Source organism: Panthera onca, chromosome F2 (genome assembly GCF_046562875.1).
Source record: "Panthera onca isolate mPanOnc1 chromosome F2, mPanOnc1 haplotype 2, whole genome shotgun sequence".
Classification (NCBI taxonomy): Eukaryota; Metazoa; Chordata; class Mammalia; order Carnivora; family Felidae; genus Panthera; species Panthera onca.
This window is the reverse complement of record NC_138356.1, coordinates 12062131-12087457: the sequence shown is the minus strand read 5'-3', so window position 1 is coordinate 12087457 and position 25327 is coordinate 12062131. Positions and strand designations below refer to the sequence as shown.

General features: G+C 40.8%; 1 long non-coding RNA gene across 1 annotated transcript; it reads right to left on the bottom strand.

Moving 5' to 3' along the window:
* Window positions 1-497: 497 nt before the first annotated feature.
* Window positions 498-14144, bottom strand: LOC132664108 (uncharacterized). The gene is made up of 3 exons (XR_009603444.3): window positions 10258-14144; window positions 9507-9707; window positions 498-1459 (listed from the first exon to the last, which is right to left on the bottom strand). It is a non-coding gene; the product is annotated as an uncharacterized LOC132664108 (long non-coding RNA).
* Window positions 14145-25327: the final 11183 nt, after the last annotated feature.

Sequence of the window (25327 nt, the reverse complement as noted above, 5' to 3'; positions counted from 1 at the left end):
ACACTTGTCGGGATGGGCCCACCAGAATGCCCCCAGGACCCCATGGAGACTTGGGGGTCACACTACCCTTGGTCTTTTCTGCTTTCAGCCCCTTGTCCCTGGGGCTGAGATACTAGTCCATGAAGTCTGACAGACTACCCATATCAGAACAGGCACAGATTTTTCTCCAAATAAGAGCTTGAGCTCCACAATCAGTTCTCCCTGATAGAAGACTTGCGTTTTCCTTTGAAGCTTTAACTACGGTATATAGGCCCAGCTCTGGGGATGTATCGGAACCATGAATCAAAGCCACAGGCAACTCCATTTTCCCAAGGGCTAAGAGGGATGTACTTCTGGCCCTGCGTTGCAGGACTGATGTTGGCCAAATGCACTGACCATAGCATTCCCCAATATGTGGCCAGTCCTACCTCGAGCTTTCATCTTTTGTAAATCAATTTGCCAACTTCTTATCCAGTGTGCTACGTAAGTGGTTAAGAGTCCTTAAAATCCTAGCAATCTGATGCGTGGGTCATACACATGTTCTATAAGAAGTGTCAGAAGTCCAGCTGTTCAGAAAGGAAATCTGTTTATTTGTAATTATTTGTAAATGGGTCCCCGAGGTCCTGGAAAGGCATATATTAACTTTAGAGGACAATGGGCAGAGGCTGGGCACATCCACGAGATACTCTTAGCATCAAACAGCATGAAAGTTCTTGCTGAATTATTATCTCACTTTCTGCTTTCCGATGGTCTCAAATGGTTCTGTTTCTCTGAGAAAGTAATTAAGTTGTCATTAGTATTTAACGATTATGGTTTCATTTTTGCTCCTTTGACTCCTAAGCCTCTGGTGATGTGGTCTTGCCCAGTTACTGCTGACACAGAGTCTAGAGTGTTCAAAGTCTGAGGAGTTTCTCTTATGAATTTGAACATGGGTTGTTCACATTGCTGGGAACTCAGGAAAGCCAGGCGTTCTCTATGAAGGGGCACCAGACTATTTCCTCGAATGACAACAGAGCTAAAGCAATGACTGTAGGAGTCTCACCTTTGGGATGTTCTGGAAAGCAACTGATACTAGTCCATCAAGTGACAAGCTGCCTGAAAAGTAAAGGAACGCGGTGGTCATTCAGTTATCCTTTCAGGCTTCCTGCAATCTTCTGACTCTAATAGTGGAAGAATTCTCATGAGTCATTATTATTTAAATGATGGAAACTGTTGCGTGTTATTTGAGGAAATAAAGCATATCAGCAGGGTATTAGTCAGTAATACATTGTCTCTAAAATTCCATCTGTTAAATGCGCAGTTAACATTTCTTTTATAGTTGGCATTTGTCAGGAATTCTCTGCAGGTACCTGTAGTAAGTATGCATTTGATGTAGTACAAACCTATTAACTGTAACTTATTGTTACCTGGGATTTAGATGCATCAGTATTCACACAATGTCCCTTGAAAATAATACTGGGATTCAATTCCAAATCCTATCCTAGAGGATTAAATTTAAAAATAACTAAATTAATAAATTATAAATAAAATTATTTTTATCAAATTACTAAATAATTTAAATAAAATTAATTAATTAAATAATAATAAATTAAAAGATAATTTATAATCCCACAGTTTATAGGGAACAGGGAGGGCTGATCCTGGGTTCCAGAAAGCCCTTTGTTTGCTCAACACTGTGAAGATTATGTTTGAAGGGAGAAGATGGAAATGGGGCAAGAATGATTTTCTCTACATAATAAAGTGGGGGGGGGGGGGTGGCGGAGGTTGAGGAAGGAAGCCAGGAGTGGCCTGGTGGGGAGGACAGAACCTTGGAGATTCACCTGTTCAATGAAGAGTTTTAGAGTGGTTTCTTTTGCAGTGTGGGGTTGATCTTTCTTTTCCATTTCTCCTGTGAAACCTTCAGAAAAGTCTTGAGTGCTAAAAACTAATGTTTTTAGTCTGAGCACAATGTTTCTGGGACTTGTGAAGATTCCGAGTTGAGAAATGAGGTTGGCCCAAAGCGAAAGGGACGACGCACGGGTACCGCTGAGCCTTAGGCACGTCTCACAACAGGTGATGGCACCTTGTTCTGTGATCTGTTGCTGCTGCTGCTGCTGCTGCTGCCATCTGTTGGGGGGGGGGCTCCCAGGAGGGCAGGAGGCCAGAGGTGCCGCCCAGGCTGTCCCACCGTTGCCTAGGACCTGGCTGGTGGCTTTGGCCAGCCGAGCCTCAGACTTCTCCCCTTGCAATTTCAGCCGCTCCGCATCTCTCAGCCTTTCTGTGCATGAAGGTGCTTCTCCAGCAATCTTCCGAATTGCTTTTGCATATGGGCTAGTCAGACATTCAAGCTCTACTTCTAACTTCAAACAGGTCACACTGTGGATGCACATATGAATGTCCCGACGAAGCAACAGTCTAGGAAGTTTCATTACAGCTCTGATTTTGACTCCCTGATGATTGTACTTCGAACGGGAAGTGATTTCTGGCTCTGCCTTAGCTGCCTTGGAACGTCACTCACGAGCTGCCCTGAACACACCGCAAAGCTGAGAGTTGTTTTCTTGTTTGTTTCGGCAAAGCTGCACCTGTTTTCTGTACTGAAAATAGTGCCTCATGGATCTAAAGCCAAACCCAAGCCCGAGGCAGGAAACAAACAAACCAACAACGACAACCACAAAAGACACTGTTACTCTGGTATTCTGGTGGTGAGTTTGTGTTGTCAATTTTTTCCAGTTATCAGATCTTGCAAGTTGTATTTTCTTTTAAAGTTCAACATGTACGTTTCAGTTAATTATGGTGGGTAATTACCGTCTATTTTGCCTGTGGGCAAGTTCTTGAGAAGACATTGTGTCTTCACTTCTCTTGAGTATAAACCAGGAGTGGAATGGCCAGGTCACGTGACAACCCCATGTTTCACATTTCGAGGAGCTGATTGTCTTCCAGAGTGTCTGCATCTTTTACATTTTCACCAGCGACATAGGAGGGTTTCAGTTTCTCCACATCCCTGCCAACATTTGTCATCCATCTTTTGTTATAGCTATTCAGGTAGGTGTGAACTGGGGTCTAATTTTGGTTTCGGTTTGCATTTCCCTGATGGCTAGTAATGTTGACCATCTTTTTATGTGCTTATTAACCACTTATGTATCTTCTTTTGGGAATTTTTTTTTCAAAATTGTTTAAATTGGCTTGCTTCTTTATTATTAAGTTTTAAGAGTTTTTTATGTGTTCTGTAAACAAGTCTCTTATTCAATATATGATATGCAAAATGGGTCAGGCAGTGTTTCTTTGTTTCTTCTTCTATGTTTTTGGAAACGCTTGTACTTTGGAACACTTTGACTTTGGAATGCTTTGGAACTGGTACCAGTTCTTCAAATATGTGGTAGAATTCATCAGTGAAGCCATTTGGTCCCAGGCTTTTTATTGTGGGAAGTGTTTTTGACTACTAATTCAATCTCTTTACTGATTATGGGTCTATTAGATTTTCTATTTCTTTTGGGTCTTTTGGTAGTCTGTAGGTCTCCTACAATGTGTCCATTTCATGTATGTTGTCTGATTTGTTGGCAGGCAGTTGTCCATAGTATACCTTTTTTTTTTTTTTTTTTAAAGCTTATTTATTTATTTTGAGAAAGAGAGATTGTGTGAGTGTGAGTGGGGGAGGGGCAGAGAGAGAGATTATCCCTCTGAGGCTCCACACTGTTAGCTTGGGGTCTGATGTGGGGCTCAGACCCACCAACCATGAGATCGTGACCTGAGTGGAAATCAACAGACGGACACTTAACTGACTCAGCCACCCAGGCACCCCCACAGTATTCCTTTACAATTATTTTTATTTATGTATTGGTAGCAATATTTCCTCTTTTATGTTTAAAAACAATTTTTTTTAAGTTTATTTATTTGTTTTGAGAGGGAGGAAGAGCACAAGTAGGGGAGGGGCAGAGAGAAGGAGAGACAGAATCCTAAGCAGGCTCACGCCATCAGCACAGAGATGCGGGGCTTGAACCCACGAACTGTGAGATCATGACCTGAGCCGAGATCAAGAGTCAGTTGCTTAACCGACTGGGCCACTCAGGTGCCCCTTTCTTTTATGTTTTTATTAATTTGAATCTTCTCTTTTCTTCTTTCTTTCTCTTTCTTTCTTTCTTAATTTTTTTTTAACGTTTATTTATTTTTGAGACAGAGAGAGACAGAGCATGAACAGGGGAGGGGCAGAGAGAGGGAGACACAGAATCTGAAACAGGCTCCAGGCTCTGAGCTGTCGGCACAGAGCCTGACGCGGGGCTAGAACTCACGGACCGCAGGATCATGACCTGAGCTGAAGTCGGCCGCTTAACCGACTGAGCCACCCAGGCGCCCTCTTCTTTCTTAATCTAGGTCAAGTTTCACCAATATTTTTGATCTTTTCAAAGAACCAACGTTTGGTTTCACTGACTTATTGTTCTTACACTGTTTTATTTATTTCACTACTAATCCTTATTTCCTTTCTTCTGCTTGCTTTGTGCTGTTTTTTCTTCTTTTTCTAGGGACAGAAGGTGAAAGATAGGTTGCGGATTTAAGATTTTTTTTCTTGTTTTTATGTTGGCCTTTGCAGTTGTGAATTCCACCCCCCACCCCGCCACCCGAAGCGCCCTGCCCTACAAGTCAGCTGGGGTGAAGGTGGACAGAACCCCGGAGCATTCCTGGCATGCTGTGACTGGGAGTCAGCCTCTGCCTGTCTGTCTGAGGAGGGACCAGGTGGGGGAAGGGAGCCCTGACCTCTCAGCTGTTCTCAGCAGGAATTTAGCTTTTTCATCTTACAGTTGGTGGGGATGAGAAATGCTGGCAGACTGCCTCTCCTGGTGAGATACTACAATCCTTCTTTAGGAGTCGAGGAGGAAGGGAGACCTGTCTTCTCGGCCTCATCCGCCCAGAGTGGGGCTTCTGTCAAACTTAGCTGGCAGAGGGCTGGGAGTGGGTGGGTTATAGCTCAAGTGCACACTGTCATTTTTCCTATAAGTTTCAGGAGATTTTCTTGACTAAATCGTGATTCATTTGCTGGATGCCCTTGGGAAATTCCCAGAGACTTAAAAGTTAGAAGAATAATTTTCATGAACTTTGCTTGGGTTGGGTCCATGGAGGTGCGCATGTTTTCATCCCAGAAATGGAACTCCAGAAACTGCTTTTTAGAATTTTCATTTTGCTTTAAGATTGTATAAAATATTTATAAGCTTCCAAAGTCAAATCTACAGAACAAGATATCTTCAAAAAAGGACTAACTTATGATCCCTCTACCCTATTTCATCCTTCATTCTTTGGAAACCATTAAAATGTTCTTCCTGGGGCGCCTGGGTGGCTCAGTTGGTTAAATGTCCGACTCTTAATTTTGGCTCAGGACATGATCTCATGGTCGTTGAGATCGAGCCCCACGTCGGGCTCCATGCTGACAGCTGGGAGCCTGCTTGGGATTCTCTTTCTCTCTCTCTCTCTCTCTGCCCTTCCCTGCTCTCTCGCTCTCTCTCAAAATAATAAACTTTAAGAAAGTGTTCTTTTTTCTTTTAAATGTATAAGTGAATATGTTCTCCAGAAAGGTTTATATTTTTGTTCTCAAGGTTGTCTTTATACTATATATAAAACATTTAGTGCTCTCTTTTTTGGTTATTGCCTATTTTTTTTCCCCACTAGGAGCAATATTGAAATTAGCCAGTGTCCTCATATTTTCTCTTCTCTTCATCTCCATACCATCTGATTTGATGTAGTGTCCTTTTACTGCTTAATGCCTAGAAATGAAGTTACTCTACTGTCATATACTCTGGCCATTCTTCCATCAAGCTTCGATGGTTGTATTGTAACATAACCAGACTGCATTACGAAATACTATTCTATCTCACAACCATTATCGAGTATTACGTCAATGTATCTCCTTCCATATTGGTAGTCTGAAGCTCATTATGTAATAAATTGACAGGGAGAATTTGTCAAAACCATATTCCTGGAATTCAAAGCCATTAGTACATGGTTCTTAAACTTGAAGATCCATTTAATGGAATACAAAATTCTTGGCTTGAATTTTCCTTTTTGCATATTTTAAAATATCATGCCATTGTCTTCTAGCCTATGGTGTTGCTCCTGAAAAGTGAGACGGCAACTGATTTTCTTTACTTTCTTACTGACTTGGTATTTTTGCTGAATACCCAAAGGTTTTCTTTTTTTTTTCCTTTTGAAGACTGTGTTCCTGGGATACATGTCAGTATTGACAGCTGTGGGTCAATATTCTCAAGTATCCAGGTCAATATTCTCAAGTATCTCAAGTCTTTTTTCATTCAGGAAAATTTGCTTAAATTACAGATTTATTTGTTCTCATCCATTACTTATTTTTTTGGGGACTCCTATGTGTATATTGGGTCTTCCCTTCCGCCTTCAAAAATGACATTTTTGGTTTTAAAAATATTTGTTCTTTCAATTTTATAACGCTCCTTTAGGGCATTTTGTATTGTGTTTATTCCAGTTTGCATGATTTTTCTTTATTTTGAAAAAATGTTCAAATAAGTAACTAAATATATAAATGTAGTTTTTGAGTTCCGACAACTTCTTCAAATATTCCTTTTCTCCAATCACTTTATTTCCACATTTTTCCAATTCTGATTTATGCTACTCTTTAATACTTTCTACAATTATGTTAATTTTTTTTTAGTTCATATTGAGACATTAGGTAACAGTTTTATTTGCTCTCTGGGCATGTTTTTCTTTCATTGATTGTAAGGATATTCTTCCTTCCCTTGCTTCCTCCCTCACTTTTTTCTTTCTTTGTAATAATAATAACGTATAGAAATTGACTATGATCCTTTCCTGTTGCTCATTTTTTTTTCTTTTTTTTTGAGAGAGAGAGAGAGAGATTGTGCATGGTGGAGGGGGGGTGGGGGAGGAGCAGAGGTGGGGAGAAAGAGAGAGAGAGAGAGGAAAAAGCCTTAAGCTGTCAGCATGGAGTCTGACACAGGGCTCCATCCCACAACCCTGAGATCATGACTGAGCTGAAATCAAGAGTCAGCTGCTCAACCGACTGAGCCACCCAGGCGCCCCTCTGTCGCTCATTTTTAAGTGATAGGAGTTTTTCTGTACTTTTAAGAAGGCAGGGGTGGGCCAGGATATATTTCTAGCTTCATAGCTCTAAAGCTCCTTGGTCTGTTCCAAGGACCAAGACCATTTTGGCACCTGCTGACCTTTCCTCAGGCTCCCTTGCTCTCCTCCATGAACGAAATTTGTAGACTCCCCTGACAGTCTTTTCATGCTTAGAGAGTACCTGCTGGTGAATTTTGGATCCCCCTTTTCTCAGGGTACTCGGATACCCCATTTTGCTCTTTCCATTTCCTCCCACATGAGTGCAGATGCCAAGTGGGTCTCATCATTGGTGGTGGTTCTTCCCCACTTCTCATATTTTGGGGTTCTTAATCAGCTAGTTTTATTGTGGATCCTTATATTATTTTGATACATTCTTACAATATACCCTCATATTTTTAGATCCTTATTCTTTGGTAGTGTGGTTTTACCTGAGAGATCACCATATGAATAAATATGTGGCTGCCTTGGGCTGCTTAGACCACGCCTGGTAATCATTCTGTACTTTCAAGGCTTGATGTGAATCACAGAATGCTGCTTCTGACAGCATAACAGACAGACTATCTAGGGTTTTACTCACAGTGGGAAGGCCTCTGAATTCGATTAAACCTGATGAGCTGGTTTATCTAAAGTTCGTTGTATTTGAACTTTATCTCTGAGCCACTTCTAAAGAGCTTCAGAAGGGAGAAACAAGAGTTTAGGATCATTCCATCTCTGTGGTAAAAAAAATATTTTCCAACCTAGAAAATTAATGTTCTTACCCTATGAAATTCTTAGCCTTTTGAAATCACTGGTTTTTAAATAACCATGCCTTGATCCTCTATTAGAAGTACAATCTGCAAAATTCTTAACTGTAAAGGTATTTGATGATCTACTTTCAAGATAAGTCTAAAGCTATAAGCAAATCTCATCTATATGAGGAAAGAAATCACAGTTGAGTCATGGTCAATGTTTCATGATCAGAACAGAGGCTTGGAATTTACAGTGAGTTCTCAAAGTCAGTTTTTGTTTTTTTTTTTAAATATGTGTGCGGGTTTAAAAACAGTGAATATTTTACTGAACTGCTCTTGTATAAATCTGGGGCATATCCTACTTTAGGAAGTTGTTCTGTAGTAGTAAAATACAAGACTTGGAGCTATTAAAAAAAAGACAATGCCCTAGTATTGCTGAAAGTTTCACTTGCTCAGGAACAGAATAATTGATGGGATTTAAAAAGTCGCAGTCATGGCTTTGACATTTCTAGTTTCTCTGGTCCAACTGTTAATTACTGTAAATGTTTAGATTTTTCTGTGCATTTCCTCATCAACAAGTAAAAGCTTTGATCTCTATTCCATGTGGAATCACATGGGTAGAGAGAAGAAATGGGATATATTGAAATAAAACTGAAAAGAGAAATTATAAAAATATTTGCTTCTGTGTGTTTTAAATTGTTGAGTTCACACATCACAAGAAATTTGGTTTCTTTGAAGATTTAAACACTGGGAACTCAATAGTCTACAAATAGATTATTTCATTCCATTCAGTGTTTTGTAGAATTTTTTCCTTTAGAAATGTTGAACAGGGGTGCTGGCTGGCTCAGTCAGAAGAGCATGTGACTCTTGATCCCTGGGTTGTGAGTTCGAGCCCCACGTTGGGTGTAGAGATTAAATAAATAAAACTTAAAAAAAAAAAAACAACTAAAAAAATAAATACAAAGCAATTTCCAGCTTGGTCCCCAAATTATTTAGTGCCATGTCTCCCATGGTCCTGCTCTCTGTTGGAGCAGAGACTAAAGGGAAGTCAGGGGAAGTATGATTCATGATCTCCTCACCTCTGCGAGCTTCCGGCAACACAAGAAGGAATATGATGGTGAGAGGAGAGAAGCAAGGGTGCAAACGAATAGTTCCCCACTGAGGAAGTCCTGAGGCCCTCTTTTGAGATCACCTTCAACCTTGTGCCTTGGGAGTAGAATTTTCCATTATATTCTCCACTTAGCACATTACCATCCTTACACCAAGTAGGCACACAATGAATAAACGAATCAAAATGCTTCCCAGTCGGATAGAATTCAAATACTGCTTCCTCTATGAAGCCCACCTTAATCCTTAGTCTGAAATCATCTCTAATGCTTCCCTTCTCTGACCACCCATGGAGTCCTGCATGAGGCATGTTTCTTGGTGTTGGCTAACTTCAGAGCTCACCCTAAAGGCTTTACCAACGTATAAGGTTGTGGGGAATTCTGTTTCTCATTGGTGGCTGCTCCAATGTATTTATCCCATCCCAAAGACTCTTTTTACAGTATGACTGACCCACCCAGAGATGGGGCTGCTGGGGTTATAGTCCCTCCTCTGGAATCAGGACAAGATTTGTGACTGTCTCAACTGGCCCAGTGGGGTATGACTGAAGGGATCCCATGTGACTTCTTAGGCTGGGTCACAGAAAGGATCGAGCTCCTCTCCTTCTACGCCCTCCATGATGCTTACCTCAGAATCCAGAGCTATGATGTAAGGAAGCCTGGGACTGGCCAGATCTGTGACCCAAGGCCAGAATCAACCACTAGATGTATGTGAGTAAATCTTCCGGTGATTTCTGCCCCCAGACTTTGAGTGTTCCACCTGAGGCCACAGGCATTGCGGAGGAAAGGCATGTCCAACACGTCCTGCCCCATTCCTGATGCGTGGACACTGTGAGAGAGGACAAAGGACTATTGTTTTCAAGTCACTAAGTTTTCAGTGGATTCAGTTTGCACCAATAAGTAGATAACCAGTACAAACATGAGGGTTCACGTGTAAATGTTTTTCATTTTCTCCCCTTTTCCTACTCGTAACTCCTAACTTCTGTAGCAACCAGGATGATGGTCTGCACACACAGCGGAAATCACATTTCTTTAGGTGATTATGAGAATTCAGTAAGATTGCACGCAAAAGGATCTAGCAGGATGTTCAGTAATATGACGTAACTGATAAATGTTAACTGAAATTGCTACACGATTCATTTATTTTCTAGCTTCATTGAGATACAACTGACACATGACATTGTGTAACTTTAAGATGTAGGTGTTGACTTGATACACTTGTATTTTGCAAAATGATTGCTACGACCACAGTGTCAGCCAACATCTCCAACATGTCACATAATTACCAGTTTTCCCTTTTGCAGGTGAGACTCTTCAAGATTTTCTCTCTTAACAACTTTCAATATAGAATAATACAGAATTATTAGCTTCAGACTTACTCATCGTATAGCTGGAAGTTTGTACCCTTTGACCAACATTTCTCCATTTCCCCCACTGCTCAGCCACTGGTAACCACCCTTCTACTCTGTTTCTATGAGTTCAGTAGTTTTAGGTTCCACATAGAAGTGATACTGTACAGGCTTTGTCTTTCTCCGATTTATCTTATTTAGCCTCATGCCCTCAAGGTCCATCCATATGGTCACAAATGGCAGGATTTCCCTCCTTCTTGTGGCCGAATAATATCCCGTTATATATTTCATTACAGCACAACGTAATAATGCGACACATCGCATCTTCTTTATCCATTCGTCTGTTGACGGACACTTAGGTTGTTCCATATCCTGGCTACCGTGCGTAGTGCTGAACTGACATGGAAGTGAAGGTATTTTGTCCAGATCTTGTTTCCATTTCCTTTGGATCCATACACAGAAATGGGATTGAAGAATCATATAGTAGTTTTACATTAAAAATTTTTGAGGAAACTCCACTCTGTGTCACAGTTTCTGTACCAATTTGGCTTTGTTTTCTTATAGCTTACTGAATTTCCTTAAAGCTGCTATTTTGATTTATTTGTCTGGTAAACTGCAGATCCTCATGTGTTCAGTTTGCTTACAGGAAGCTTATTACGAGCTTCTGGCGGTGTTACGTGACCTTGATTGTTCCTGTTCCTTGAACTTCTGCGTGGCTATCCTCGCGTCATCTCCTCCAGTCTTTACTGCCATCTCGAAGGCAGCCAAATTGGTTTTTTGCTGCAGCAGTGTGCTGGCACTTCTTCTCTGTAATCCTGGACTTCCCCAAAGGCTCTCTCGTGCACAGGCGATTGCCTAAGTCAGTGTTCTCCAGGAGCTTCTGGACCACAGCGAAGAGGGGCTGAAGCCAGTTAAGGTGCCATTACAGGATCCACAGCTAGGACCAAGGTCCGTCTGCCTATTGCCTGATGAATTGATAGGTGAGACTTGTCCTGGATCCCTTAGCAGGTGGTGTTGGATGCCACAGTTACCGCAAACACACCCTTGCCCATGGATGCTAAACTTTTGCTGTCGGGGCGACAAAAATGAGGGACATCTTTTGCCATCACGATGCTGATGTAACTCCTCTTACAAGTAAATTACGACTTTGCTTCCTCTGCATATCACGTCTGCCCGACCAAGAAGGAAACAGTCTATTCACATCAATTCAGCAAAGGCAAGTCTCATCTGTTAGTAAATGCTAACCAAACCAGTTGTACAAAACAGCAGCTACTTGATTAAAACTTCCATTTCTTATCCGGCTGTTCTGTTATGTTTATATCCCTACTCTGTTCTGTCTCCCATTCCCTTTCCTCGCCCTTTACATTCTCAGACCATTTTTAAAATACACATTGGATTGGTTTATTTGGTTAAAGCCTTTGGAAGGTTTGATTAGAATTTCTCAAGTGGCTAGTTGAAATTGCATCCCATTTGTCTTCTGGCACCCTGGTGCAGGAAATGGTCTCAAATCACGCAGGGCTGGATGGAAACATGTGGGCCCTCTGGGCAGGCTAATCATTTGCTGACCTTTCAAATGGATATCCATGAGATATTTGTTACATGTTTATTTAGAGGTGAGGCTATAGAAGGTTGTCGGCAAGGCCTGGACAGCTTGCCTGGGTATGTGCCTGATCTGGCTGCGCGGTCTGTTCTAATCGGCTATTATCTCCGTCCTCCCCAAACGGTATTCGCCACGAGGAGGTCAGCCTGCCCAAATAGAGGGTGCTTCGGTGTTCTGTCATAGATACACAGAACATACTCTGTGCCGGCTTCTTGTCTGTGTCGTTTTGTTTTTGCGGAAGACATCAACTTTATGAAGACAGCAGGTCCCTTGGTGCGTAGCGTAGCAAGGATTTGCAGAACTGGTATCAGGAAACCTGGGCACTTGGTTTCTCTGTGCTCCTCTCAAATGCCTTCCAAATAAGAATGTTGGATAAAATTACCTTAAAAGATCTTGTCTGTTACATTATTGCATCTCTTGGGCCTATGGAGCTGCATGATAATCTGTACAGAGAAAAAAGGGAGAATACATAGGAGTTATAAGGGAAATCGCAAGGAATTAACCGATATCCTTTAGGTAAGTTAAAATATCATTCCGATTTATAAAAACACTATGCGATCCAGAGCTAATACTGTAAAGATTTTTCTAAAATCTTGGGGAACTCGATCAGTGAGTAATAGGTCACAAACCACAGGATTCATGAAAGAAATGAGAGCTTAACCAGCCATTGCCGTGTTGATCAAAGCACTGTATAATTTTTAAAGATAATAAAATGTGAATGTTTATATGAATGAAATGGGATGATGTCACCGCAGCAAATGCATTCCTAGGTATTATGTATATACTTCTCAAAAATTTGTAGTCTGGGGGATGCCTGAGTGGGTCAGTTGGTTAAGCATCTCACTTTGGCTCAGGTCATGATCTTATGGTTTGTGGGTTTGAGCCCTGCATCGGGCTCTGTGCTGACAGCTCAGAGCCTGGAGCCCCGCTTTGGATTCTGTGTCTCCCTCCCTCTCTGCCCCCTCCCCTGCTTGTGCTGTCTTTTTCTGTCTCTCAAAATGTTAAAAAAAAATTAAAAAAAATTTTTAGTCTGATGTTGCAAATACATAACGGAAAATTTCATCCAGAAAATAATTTTTATGATTATGAATACTCATTGTTTTCATGGAAGAGAAGTTTACTTGTTGACTGAATTACATTTATTGAGAAATAAGTAACAAAATAAATGATAACAGAATGACAATGCAGTCATTAAATAACAGATGCCCAACAGTTAATCTGCCAAAACACCAGCTGAAAATCAGACAACGAAGTAAAAGAGATGAGTTCCAATAAAGAGAAAACTTTTCTATGGAGGAATTGGGTGCGAGACATTCATAGTTTGGTTCTGCAAAAGCTTCAGGCAATGCAAAGTACAAAGACGAAGCCAGAATTTCAAGCGTAGAAAGAGACATTAGGTACCTACCTACGTTGAAGTATTTACTAGAGTGCCCTATTTATACATAGATACTGGTTATTTATTTATTTTTTTTTTACTGGATTACATCTAGGATTTAATACTTATGAGAGATTATTATGGCTTAAATAAAATGTTGCAGAAGTTATTTCTCTCGTTCTGAAGATTTTCTTATTGATTTCATTTTCTTTCACCTCCCTTCTTTTTCTTCCCTTTCTTGTAAGGGTGCTTTTTCTTATTTAAACTGCAGCACTGAGGTGAGATATAGGGCATAGAGAGAATGCTGATTATTTTACAGTAGTTTGAAGTTTCTTTTTGCTGTTCATTTTTAGAAAGAAACGTATGTCATTATATTCATCAAAATTAAGCAGTATTATGGAAAATAACTGTCAAATTATCACCAAATTGTGTCAGGTTCCCACCAAAAGCTGTCAGGTTCAAGGAAGTCAAAGAAAGGTGGAAGAAGTGTTTAAATTGCAAGAGTCTAGAGAGTTGGCAGCTAAATGCAACGACTCATCCTGGATTTGATCTTGGACCTGTAGACAATTCTTTTCTCCAAATGGAATTATTGTAAAATTTGACAAAATCTGAACGGGTCCTGCGGATTAGACGGTCATGCTACATCAGTGTTTATTTCATTATATAGTTGGTGGTGCTGTGATTATATAGGATAGTGTCTTTGTATTTTAGGAAATATCCACCAAAAAATATCTAGAGTCACGTTTGCAATTTATTTTCAATTAGTTCAGAAAAAAATTACACATATGTGTGAGAGAGAGAGACAGAGAGACAGAATGAGAAAGTAAATGTATAAACTATTTACAGTTGGGAAACCAAACAAAAGGCATACAGGAATCTTTATACTATTCTTTTAAGTTTCTAATAAATTGGATGTTATTTTTTTTAAGTAAAAAAAACAACAAAAATATTTTCCACCATATTCTCCACACCTTTCAGTTATTTTATTTTATTTTTTGGTGAAAGAAAAGTCAAGATAAATTAGCAAATGCTAAAAATTAATCATCCAGCTTCTGTAAATATTCTTTGTAATTCAGGAAAATCGATTTTGGATTTGAATGATCTCATTTTCAATCACAACTTTCCAAGGCAGTTTATGGCTTTTAGTTTTGTGCTTGTGTTTTACAAGGTATAAGATTTACGAACACTTTTCAAAACAGTTTTGCAATACAAAAATTCCTAATTTCATGTTGTTTTAAATGTATTACCCCTAAAATTGTCCTAATAAAGGATCTGCTAAACTTTAACAAAATATTAGACTTCTAGGCCATGACCACAAGCTTCATGGGAACATTGCTAAGCAAATGAGACATGGTCCATGAACTTACAGAATATTTAAAGCGTTCCACCTTAGGCTGAACTTCACTCAGATTTTTATTCCATTTGCATGCACATTAAGGCTTTTATTTAGTGTGATTTTATGCTCTTAATAACATATGCGTTTTGACAATGGCAGTTTTTCATATTCCTTTCCATACCCTTCCCCACCATGGCATTAGGTTTTAGACAGCAGCATGACCTAAGCTTCTACCGACTCTCCCTGTCCTACAATGCTGTCACCCGTGGAGTGAGATAGAGAGTAAAGACAAAAATAACCAAGTAATTCGATTACAAATAAGAATCAATTAGAAAAAATAATCTTAAATGTGAAAATTTATTCACATAGTTACGAAGTTAAACACGAAATCCTTGACAAAGTTAATTCCTCCTGACCCCTGTTTTTTCCATCCTACTTGGCAGTTAGAGCTTCTTGGATGTGTAGATTGATGTTTTTCATCAAACTGGGAAATTTTGACCGTTATTGCTTCAAATATTCTTTTTGTCCCCTCCTCTCTTTCCTCTCTTTCTGCGGCTCTCATTTTACATATTTTGGAATGTGATCTTTTTTAAGGTTATAACTCTAGGAAAAGACACCTAAGATACAGGACCGAGTATCCAGGTACAAATCTGTCAACACTTAACAAAACACTACTTTTTTTTTTTCTGTAGGTATTATGATGTAATGGTTTATTTTTCTATGCTATAATGTTCCATTTAAAATACAGAATGGAGAACACAAATTAAAATTATTCCGTTCATTTATTGCTAACAAAACATGTAAGAAATCGTGCCCATGAGACTTCAGACAGGATCCATCCTAGAGTTAATGAATTGTAGTTGGACTATGCATTGAACAAAAAAAAAAAAAAGCCCTGATTTAAAATTAAGAATTAAAGAATCACTGGGGCACCTGAATGGCTCAGTCGGTTAAGCGTCCGACTTCGGCTCAGGTCATGATCTCACAGTCCGTGGGTTCGAGCCCCGCATTGGGCTCTGTGCTGACAGCTCGGAGCCTGGAGCCCGCTTCGGATTCTGTGTCTCCCTCTCTCTCTGCCCCTCCCCTGCTCACGCTCTGTCTCTCTCTCTCTCAAAAATAACTAAACAGTAAAATAATTTTTAAATATCGCTTCTCGGCCTTTTGGCTAAGATCAAGTATAAAATAATTTTTAAATAAAAAATAATAAAGAATCATTTATGTTTGCACTCAGAGATTTAGGGACTTTCATTATTGCATACCGGATCATATGCTACAGTTCTCTTTCTTGTTTTTATTCATATTATATAGCATTATATCAACAGAATAATAGAAGAATCAAGCTTTGGAAACCTTAACTTTCAAGGAAAACTTGGAATTTGAAATGAGCATGCTAATGATTTTTGAGCTCCTAGAAACCGGGAAGATTTGCCTGTCGGTAGCAAAAAGTTATAGAGACTGTATTAGTGACGGTTCTCTAGAGAAACAGAATCAACAGAAGATATCTTTACATGTACGTGAAATCCAGACATATGAACATTTATCTTTACATGTACATGAAATGCAGACATATGAACATTTATCTTTACATGTACATGAAATGCAGACATATGAACATTTATGTTATGTTATATTTACTATAGGAATTGATTGATGTGATTATGGAAGTGTGGGACATTCTTTACATGTACATGAAATGCAGACATACGAACATTTATCTTCACATGTACATGAAATGCAGACATGAACATTTATGTTAGGTTATATTTATTATAGGAATTGATTGATGTGATTATGGAAGTGTGGGACATTCCAATCTGCCCTCTGCAAGCGGTAGACTAGGAAAGCCAATGGCATAAGTCCTAGTCCAAGTGCAAAGGCCCAGGTACCAGGACTGCTTATGTCTGAGGGCAGGAGATGATGGATGTATCAGCTCAGCAGAGAGCAAATCTGCCCTTCCTCTGACTTTTTGTTCTATTCAGGCCCCCAACAGATTGGATTATGCCTACCTGCATCGGTGAGGTTGATCTTCTTTATTCTGTCTACCAAATCAAATGCTCATCTCTTGTGACCATGCCCTTCACGGACACACGCAAAAATAATGTGTTATCGCTCTCTGGGCATCCCTTAGGCCAGTCAAATTGACACATAAAATTAAACATTACAGAGACTAACAAAGTGTTAAATGTTAATGATATCAACTAGCTTTAAAAGTATTTTCCACACACACCAGGATGGCTAATATAAAAACAAAAACGAAACCACGATCTCACAGCGAGTGTTTGCAAGAATATGGAGATGGAGAGATTGGAAGCCCTGTGTCCAGCTGATGAGAATGCAAAACAGTGCGGCCACTATGGAAAATAGTATGGAAGTTCCTCAAAAGATTGAAAATAAAACTACCGGACAATCCAGCAACTGCACCGAATGCGTGTACTTGAAGAGATATTTGTACAGCCATGTTTACAGTATCACTATTCACAGTAGCCAAAAAGTGGTAGCAATCCAAGTGTAGGTACGCTGGTGGGTAAATGGAAACACAAAATGTGGTGTATACAAAGGCTAGAATATTTATCATTCAGCCTTAAAAGGGAAGGAAATTCTGACACATGCCACGACATGGATGAACCTGAAGGACATTATGCCCAATGAAATAAGCCAGTTACAAGAAGGCAGATACTGTATGATTCCACTTACATGAGGTATCCAAAGCAGTCAGATTCACAGAGATAGAAGAAAGGAGAAAGTTGGTTGCCAGGGGCTGGGGGGACTGGGAATGGAAAGGTGGTTTTTTAATAGAGTGTCAGGTTTATGAGATGAAAAAGTCCTAGAGATCGGTTGCCCAACAATGTGAATACCCTTAACAAGACTGGACTCTCGAAAATAAAATGCTAAATTCTATGTCGTGTGCCTTTTGCCACCATTAAAAAGAATACTCTTGTGTGAGTATGTTTCTGATGCTACAGGAGTCTTGTGAGATTTGCGGGAAGGGAGAATTGACATAGTTCATCCATGTTCAGAAAGGTGAACCTGCTGCAAATCAAAGGGTAGTTAAATGTTGGGACTGCGGGAGAGGACTGGGAACGGACATTTACAGTGCTCCTTACGGCACTGATCTAAGCGTGTCACACAAAGACTTCACATCTATTTGTTTCCTTTAGTTCTCCCAATAATCTTCTGAAATAGAAATTCATCTCCCCATTTTCAGAGAAGCTATCTGACGTGTAGAAGAGGTAAGTGATTTGCCCAAGATCAAAGACCCAGGAAGAAGCGACATCTTCAAGGCACAGACGATTCACACTGTTCTAGATTCGATATTGCCGGAATTGGGGTGTGACGGACAGCGGAGTACAAACCCTGACCCCCTGCCTCAAAGATGGGACAACTCTACGGTGCGATCTGTTCTTCTAGGCACCCATCCCCACAGCGTTCAGGCTAAGTTTGGATTTTACCTGAGGTAACAGCCAACAGTGTTTGAGTGGGACACTAGAGTTGGATCAGATCTTGGCTGGCACCGAGGACCCATCCTTGCTGGTAGCAGAGGCACCGGCACTCCCCATCATGGTGTCACCGCTAAGGCACGTGTCCACTGCAGTGGCACCCGAGCCGAAGGGATGCACCACGGTGGGGTATGTCTGGCGTTTCAAAGGTCTGGGGGGAAATAAAACATACAAAGATGGCGGAGTTGCATAGCCACAGCTGTTGCAGGACACCCATGATGCACGAAGAAAGAAAATGGCAGGCTCGGGCTAACTGCAATTTTTAAAGGGAAGTGTGAGAATCAGAGAGATTTTGTGCACATTTAGAGATCCCTGCCACCACGCCCAAGCCCTAGCCTCCACTATCTTCAGCCACAGGGCAGAGAAAGCTCCAGGTCAGGCACAGGACTGAATTGTGAATGACAACCATTGGGGAACGCTTAATTCTCAGCTGACCTTGGTCTCCTACACCACGGTCAAAGTGCTGATAGGGAAGGGATGGGGATCTGAAACTTGAGATGGGGAGTCCGGCTAGAGTTTCCTGAACTTTCTTGCCCATGACCTCTTGTTGTGAGACGGACTCCCGCCTGGCTCCTCTTTATTTGAAGATTGCAAAAGCCTCAAATGGGGCAAGCACTTTAAAAACAGAAGATCTGCTCCCAGCTCCCCTCTTGGACACCCGTCAACATCTAGCGTCAAGTCTCAGTGTATCCTGACTGTGAATGTGCGGGACCTGGTGGAGGAGGAAAGGGATTATCTGCCGAAAGGGCAACCGTGTGTGCTAACATGTACCAGCAGGAACCAGAAGTGTCTGCCTGGGAGTGGATCCCGGGGGTGTTGAATCAAAGCGTCAGAAGACAAATCTAGGTAAGGGAGAGGTTGTCAACATCGGGACGCTGTTTGGTAACACAGTCCACAGCACCTTGGTGAGGGCCCCAGAGGACTATTAACACTCTGTTGGGATGGCTTTTAGATGTGTGAAAAAGTGAAGACCTCATTAAACAAAGCAGAGATGCCAGAAATGCTGTGACTGGGCTCAGAGGGTCTAGTTGTTGTTAAGCCCATGATTTCACCTGGCGAAACGGGGTAGGGCATTTATTTCTTTACCGCAGGCACCAGAGTTGCTCTTAGGGAGAGAACGGCCTTTACGTGGAAGGTGAGTGATGGTGTGGGAAGAGGAAATGATTTAGCAGAAGCCAAGCAAACAGAAAAGACAGTCGAACTTTCCAGTGCAGGAAGCGACTAGGTACTCTTGGTAGCCGAGCTGGTGGCTGGGAGAAGGGAGCAAAGGACGAAGACAGAAGGCCTTATTACCATGAGGTACTGCCATGCAGCAGTGGCTGTAGCCTCCACAGGTGGTCCTCCAACAGCTGGTATTAAGCTGTCGTCAAAGGTACCAAAAAACATCCCTCTGTCTTCCCAAACTCCCACTCACACGAATGTCGAGGGAGATGGCGTTTAATGGATATGGAGGAAGAAATCTCAATGCCACGTGAGCTAACACAGTTCTGAGCAACACAGCTCAGCAAGACATTCCCTAAGCTGAGCTAACATAGTGGCTCCAAGAACTCGATACTGGAGCTGACTAGAACTTAAGTGCTCCTGGACTTCTCAGGGATCCCCGGGGTGGGGGTGGGGATGGAATTTCCAGTATCTGCCATAGGGACTTTGAGGTCATCTTCCCTCCAGGAGTGGCCAGACTGTGAATGCAGTCTTAGTTCTACTAGTCTGGGGGTTCAGGGAACGGATTCTGGGGAAATCAGTGTCTCACCGGTTCTTTTCTGAAGAACGGGTTTGGCTCAGCCGGCAATCCGGTGAAGGCGTAAGTCAGGTTGCTGGAAGCTGAGGGATTTAATAGGGAGGGAGGAAGGATGTAGGTATGAGATAGCTAGGAGTTGTAGCAGGAAAATGGGAGAGAACCAAATGCAAATGATAAATTGACCGTGGTTGGGCAGGTCGCTTAATTTTCTCCCATTTAGCTTCTGTAAAGAGAAAAATTTGCCAGGTGATGTGAGTTCACCTTATAATTCTATACTTCTAGTAGTCACTGAGTTCTGTAAATTCAGCACGCAGACACATTTGCCTTAAATCTATGTTACGGACTGAACGTTGGCGTCTCTCCAAAATACAAACATTGAAGCGCTAACCCCAAGTATGATGGTATTTGGAGGTGGGGCCCTTGAGGCATAGTTAGGTTTAAATGAGGTCATGAGGTGGGGGACCCACATGTTGAGATTAGTGTTTCATAAGAAGAGGAAGAGAGGGCAGGGCTCGCTCTCGCTCCCTTTATCTCTCCCTCCCTCCCTTTGTTCACCTCCCTGTCTCTCCACTGTGTGAGGACACAGGGAGAAGGCAGCCATCTGCAAGTTGGAAAGAGAGCTCTCACTAGGAAGTGAACCCTGAGGGACCTTGATCTTGGGCTTTCTAGTCTCCAGAACTGTGGGAAAACAAATTTCTGTTGTTTAAGCGCCCCCCCCCCACCTCAAGTCTATGATATTAGCACGCTATGTCTTACTATAGCAGCCAGAGCTAAGACATCTACTAACCCCTTCTCTTTACCTCAGATGCCAAGATTCAGATGCCATGAATTTTCCCATAGTCTACTGGGCTAGAAAGTAGTCCCTGGTCCCTCAGTAACATCAAGAAACTTGGCGATGAGGTTGCCTGGGTGGTTCAGTGGGTTAAGCGGCCGACTCTTGATCTCGGCTCAGGTCATGATCCCACAGTTTGTGGGATCGAGCCCTGCATCGGGCTCTGCCCTGACAGCACAGAGTCTGCTTGGGAATCTCTCTCTCCCTCTCTCTCTCTGTCCCTGCCCATCCTGTGATGGGCTCTCTCATTCTCAAAAATAAGGAAACAAACATTAAAAAAACCCCAATTTGGTTATTAATAACCCCTCCTTAGAAGCAGAATAGTGTAGAAAGAGAACCCAGGATGTATAATCAGAAGTGACCCTGGCAGAATCATGATCTCATTTCTTTAATGGGAGAATAAGTACTCCTGCCTTACCAGATGTTTCTGAGGTTCAAGCACAACTGTTTGCACTGCAAATAGCAAATACTTGTTACATAATTCTGCTTATTATGACTTTTATAAAACAGAAACACACACAAATACTACAGGATTTTTACAAACGGACAAATGAGACACATAAAAGTGAATTCAGTTTTCCTCTCAGGACAAGAGCGCAAAAGAAAATGCCTAAAACCGGCCCACTGTTTTTTGTCACTTACTTATCTTACTTATTTTGGATATCTGTCTTGTTTGGGTTGTGAGTTTTTCTCTTTCACGGAGTTATTTCATTTTCGGAAACAGGCCTAACACATCACAATAAAGCATAAAATACGGTCTCTTCATGATTGACTCCAACATGGCAGTGAAAGGTGAATGTCAGAGAAGAGATAAGAGGAGGGAGGAAGTGAAGAGTGACCGGGGACAATGCTGGTCTGGATTTCTGACAGTTCTCGCAACACGTATTAACTATCAGTTCTTGGGTAGAAAAAGTAGTTAGCAGTAACGTTCCCAAGAAGCAACAATTAGAAGAATGTGGCATTCAATTTTCGTTAAGAAATCAAGGGCACAGGGGTGCCTGGTGGCTGTCAGTTAAGCATCCAGCTCTTGATCTCAGCTCAAGGTCTACATCTCAGGGCTGTGAGTTCAAGACCGGGGTTGGGCTCCACACTGAGTGTGGAGCCTACTTAAAAAAAAAAAAAAAAAGACGGAAATCGAGGGCACGAAAAGGCATATTCATACTCAATTAAACTGAGAAGTCTCTAACACTCTAGTGGGACTTGGAAAGTATCGTGTCCTTGATTTGTCCCCACTGGGCAGCATATTAGTGACCGATGACATCTCCCACGTACGTATTCCCCACCCATCGCCACGCTCCTTGAACACATTTTATTCTGAAATTCACCCCACTTCGCCTCTCCCTTACTCTTAATTACCAACTATTGTGAGTAGTGGTCGTTCTCAACGTAGCATGCTTTATTTATGTACCTTGGTCACAAAACTCAGATGTAAATTAAAGGAGAATCTCTTACATAGCTTTATGCCAGTTTAGCTTTCTTATTTTAGTGCTGAGAACCTACATGGGGTCCAATGGAAAGCATGCTGGTTATTATACCTCATTGCTTACGTTAGTGAGGTCTTATCAATAAGAAATAAATACGATGGTCAAAACCTGGTCTCAGAGACAAATGGAACCTAGTAGACTTAAGAGACACTTTATACAGTGTTATATTACAAACGCAAAATACATTGGACACAATGAAGCTATAGCTTGAATTAGAAATTGATTAATAATGTCACTGAAAGGAATCATGACGTATTTGCAAATGGTATTGACAAACAGAAAAATTCTGTTAATAATGATCTAAGCTGACGAGCTGAGAAGGAAAAGATAAAGCAATTGTCAGACTGTATATGGAGCTTTTCCAGGATAGAATACTGTTATGTTTTCTCCCCACCAATGAAAAAGGGAAGCAGAGAAAGGGAATAACTTGTTGTTATTAAACAAGTATGCTTCGGTTTAAAAGGGCATAATGCTGAACTGTCTAGAGAAATATTTTGATTTCCATTATTGCCAAATATTTTCTTCCCAAGTACACAGGAAAACTTCCTGCTTTAGGAAATAAAGACCAGTGGAGAGCTACTCTTGCCCCGATGCACAGGGATTGGGAGTGTGGCAGGGGATATGGCGGGGAGGTGCACTGTAAGACTTACAAGGGTGGCCAGAAGGTGGGGCTTCTTTCTTGCATAACGGACTTGCTCACATTCTGTTTGTGATCCAATAAGACACTAAAACTTCTCCACGAAGAACAAGCCAAGACTTAATATGTCTCCCTGGTCAGGTACTAGCTCAAGAGGAGAGAATGAACGACTGTAACTTCCCATGCGTTTTCAGTTACATCCGTCCTGACGAGTAACTTTCAGGTCACGAAACTCTTTCATTTAAGGGCCAGTATTAGGAGATTAGGGGAGGGGCAATTTCTCTTTGTCCTTTTGTCTACACACCCAAATAAATAGTGCCTTCTCCCCCTTTTCTGTACTTGTTTTTGAAGTAAAGACATATTGACTCGGCCTTGAATTGGGGTAATGGAGAATTGATATAGGCTGCCTGCAACATTTTCTAGTTAAATTAGTCGTGCTCTCATTTTTGGAAGACACATCATATCTTGCAGGTAATGGAAATAATAATCTCTCATTTCTACTTACCAAATGAGACAGTTTTCTTGCCATCATTTTTCAAGGAAGATTTTGAGTCACGGGCAACTTTCGTTATTTTTCTACTCTTCCATCTGAGAGAATCTGCAATCCAGTGATGTTGGATGGAACGCCTAAACTCAGACAGTGCTGAAAATAAATACATACAAAAATCACCAACCAAGCACAGAAAACAGAGATCTGTCTAAAGTCTTTATTTTACTATGGACAATGAAGATTTTTTTAATTCTAAAATTAAAACAAAATGATTGCACACAAAAGAGCAGTGAATTTGGTAAAGAAGGAAATGGCAAGAACTGTCAAGTCTGAATTTTGTCTTTTTCAGTGTCCTAAGTCACAGAATTTCATCAACTCCTCATTTAACCTTGTATCAAAAGGGGGGATACACTCTTTGAAAAGAGGATTTTAGGGCTCCCCTGCATTATTGCAGAACTATTTTCTCTCAACATCACGAACTTGTTTTGAATCACATCCAATTGTTCCCTGTTGGAATTCAGACACTCAGGAGTTGACAACAAAGTCTGCTTCCTCTAACGCTGGCTTCTCAGGGTGCATTCATACTACTCTTCACAGAATTGTACCAAAACCTCGTTTGGGATGGAAGTTATATTTTCAAAATAGAAACTGATGAAGAACACAATGTCTTATATTTCGTCTATAGCTAATCATTACTTTTTTTCAAAAATCACACACAGGATTTGAAAAATAGTAACAACCAAACAAAAATAAAATACCAATATCAAACTACAACAACACCCCTTTCAGCCTCTCTGACTCCTTCCCTCCAGATGCAGGTGGAACTTCAGAGGCTACAGTGACTGGAAGGCCTGAAGTTTCTGCCTCCTCTTTCTAATGTGTTCACTATATTAAACTTTGGATCTTAGTTTTAGGAAGCAAATGATGAAATCTATCGAGCAATGAGTTTCTTGCCCTCCACCCTCCCCATTTAATTCATCTGATCTCAGGGATATCCTGTAGGGCGGGTGACTCTGGTGAACCTCAGAGCAGGACCCTACCAAGCTACTCTGTGTGGCCTGGGAGCAGAGAAGAGGAACGCTATTCCCTAAATGTTTCATCTGTTCCATAAACAAAACCCTGATTTTGTAGTAAAACAATCTTTCCCCTGACTCTAATCCATGCTCTGTCATTAACTATTTGGGAGACATTAGAGAAGTTAATGACTCAAACATGAGAGTTCCATAGTTGTAGATTTGAATTCAAACTCCCATAGTTAATAGCTCTGTGACTTTGGGCAAGTTTATTCAACCTCCCTGGAACCTTAAAATGGGGATATTAATATTTATCTCAGAGGGTCGTTGGGAAAATTAAAATTTGCCTATTCCTAACATACATAATTTTGTGTGTGATATTAGGGAAAGTTATTTTTTTCTCTTGGGTTCTCAATTTTCTTTTCAAAACAAGTAAGCTGATTTTGCTAATATTCTCTGAATTTCTGATTTATTGGTAAATCTTTGGGTTTCTTTCCAGGTTCTCTATAGATTATGATTTCATAATGTTAGAGAAGATTGTATTCATTAGTTCAATCCAAATGCTTTGGCTACTGCAATTTATAAGATCAATATTTATTTACTCGAGATACCCAGGTCTGGTTATGTTACCAACTGACTTGACTGTAGACAAGTTATTTAACCTCTCTTTCATCTTCAAACAGGAGATTATAACACCTACTTCACAAAGCTCTTGTTAGAGCAGATGAAATAGTATCTGGAAAGTACTTACGATAGTGCCTGAATTATACAAATGGTAAAATTATTTTCATTATTCTCACTAACAAAAAAAATCTAAAGTGTTTGTGACAAATTATACAGAGGAAAATGGGTCAACCCAAAGAATATAAGTGGTAGAAAGAAGTCACATACGTGTCATATACACAGGTCAAATATACTCATTGGACATTTGGAACGTGGGAAAATTCTCAAAATCAGGCTGGTGGCCCACTTATTTTAAGCAATTTTTGGTGACTCAAATTCTAGGCAAACAGAAAGGTCACATAACCCTTCAGATTTTAGTAGAGTATACTGGGTCCTTAGTATTGAAAAAGAACTAGGTAATTTTCAGCTTAGTGT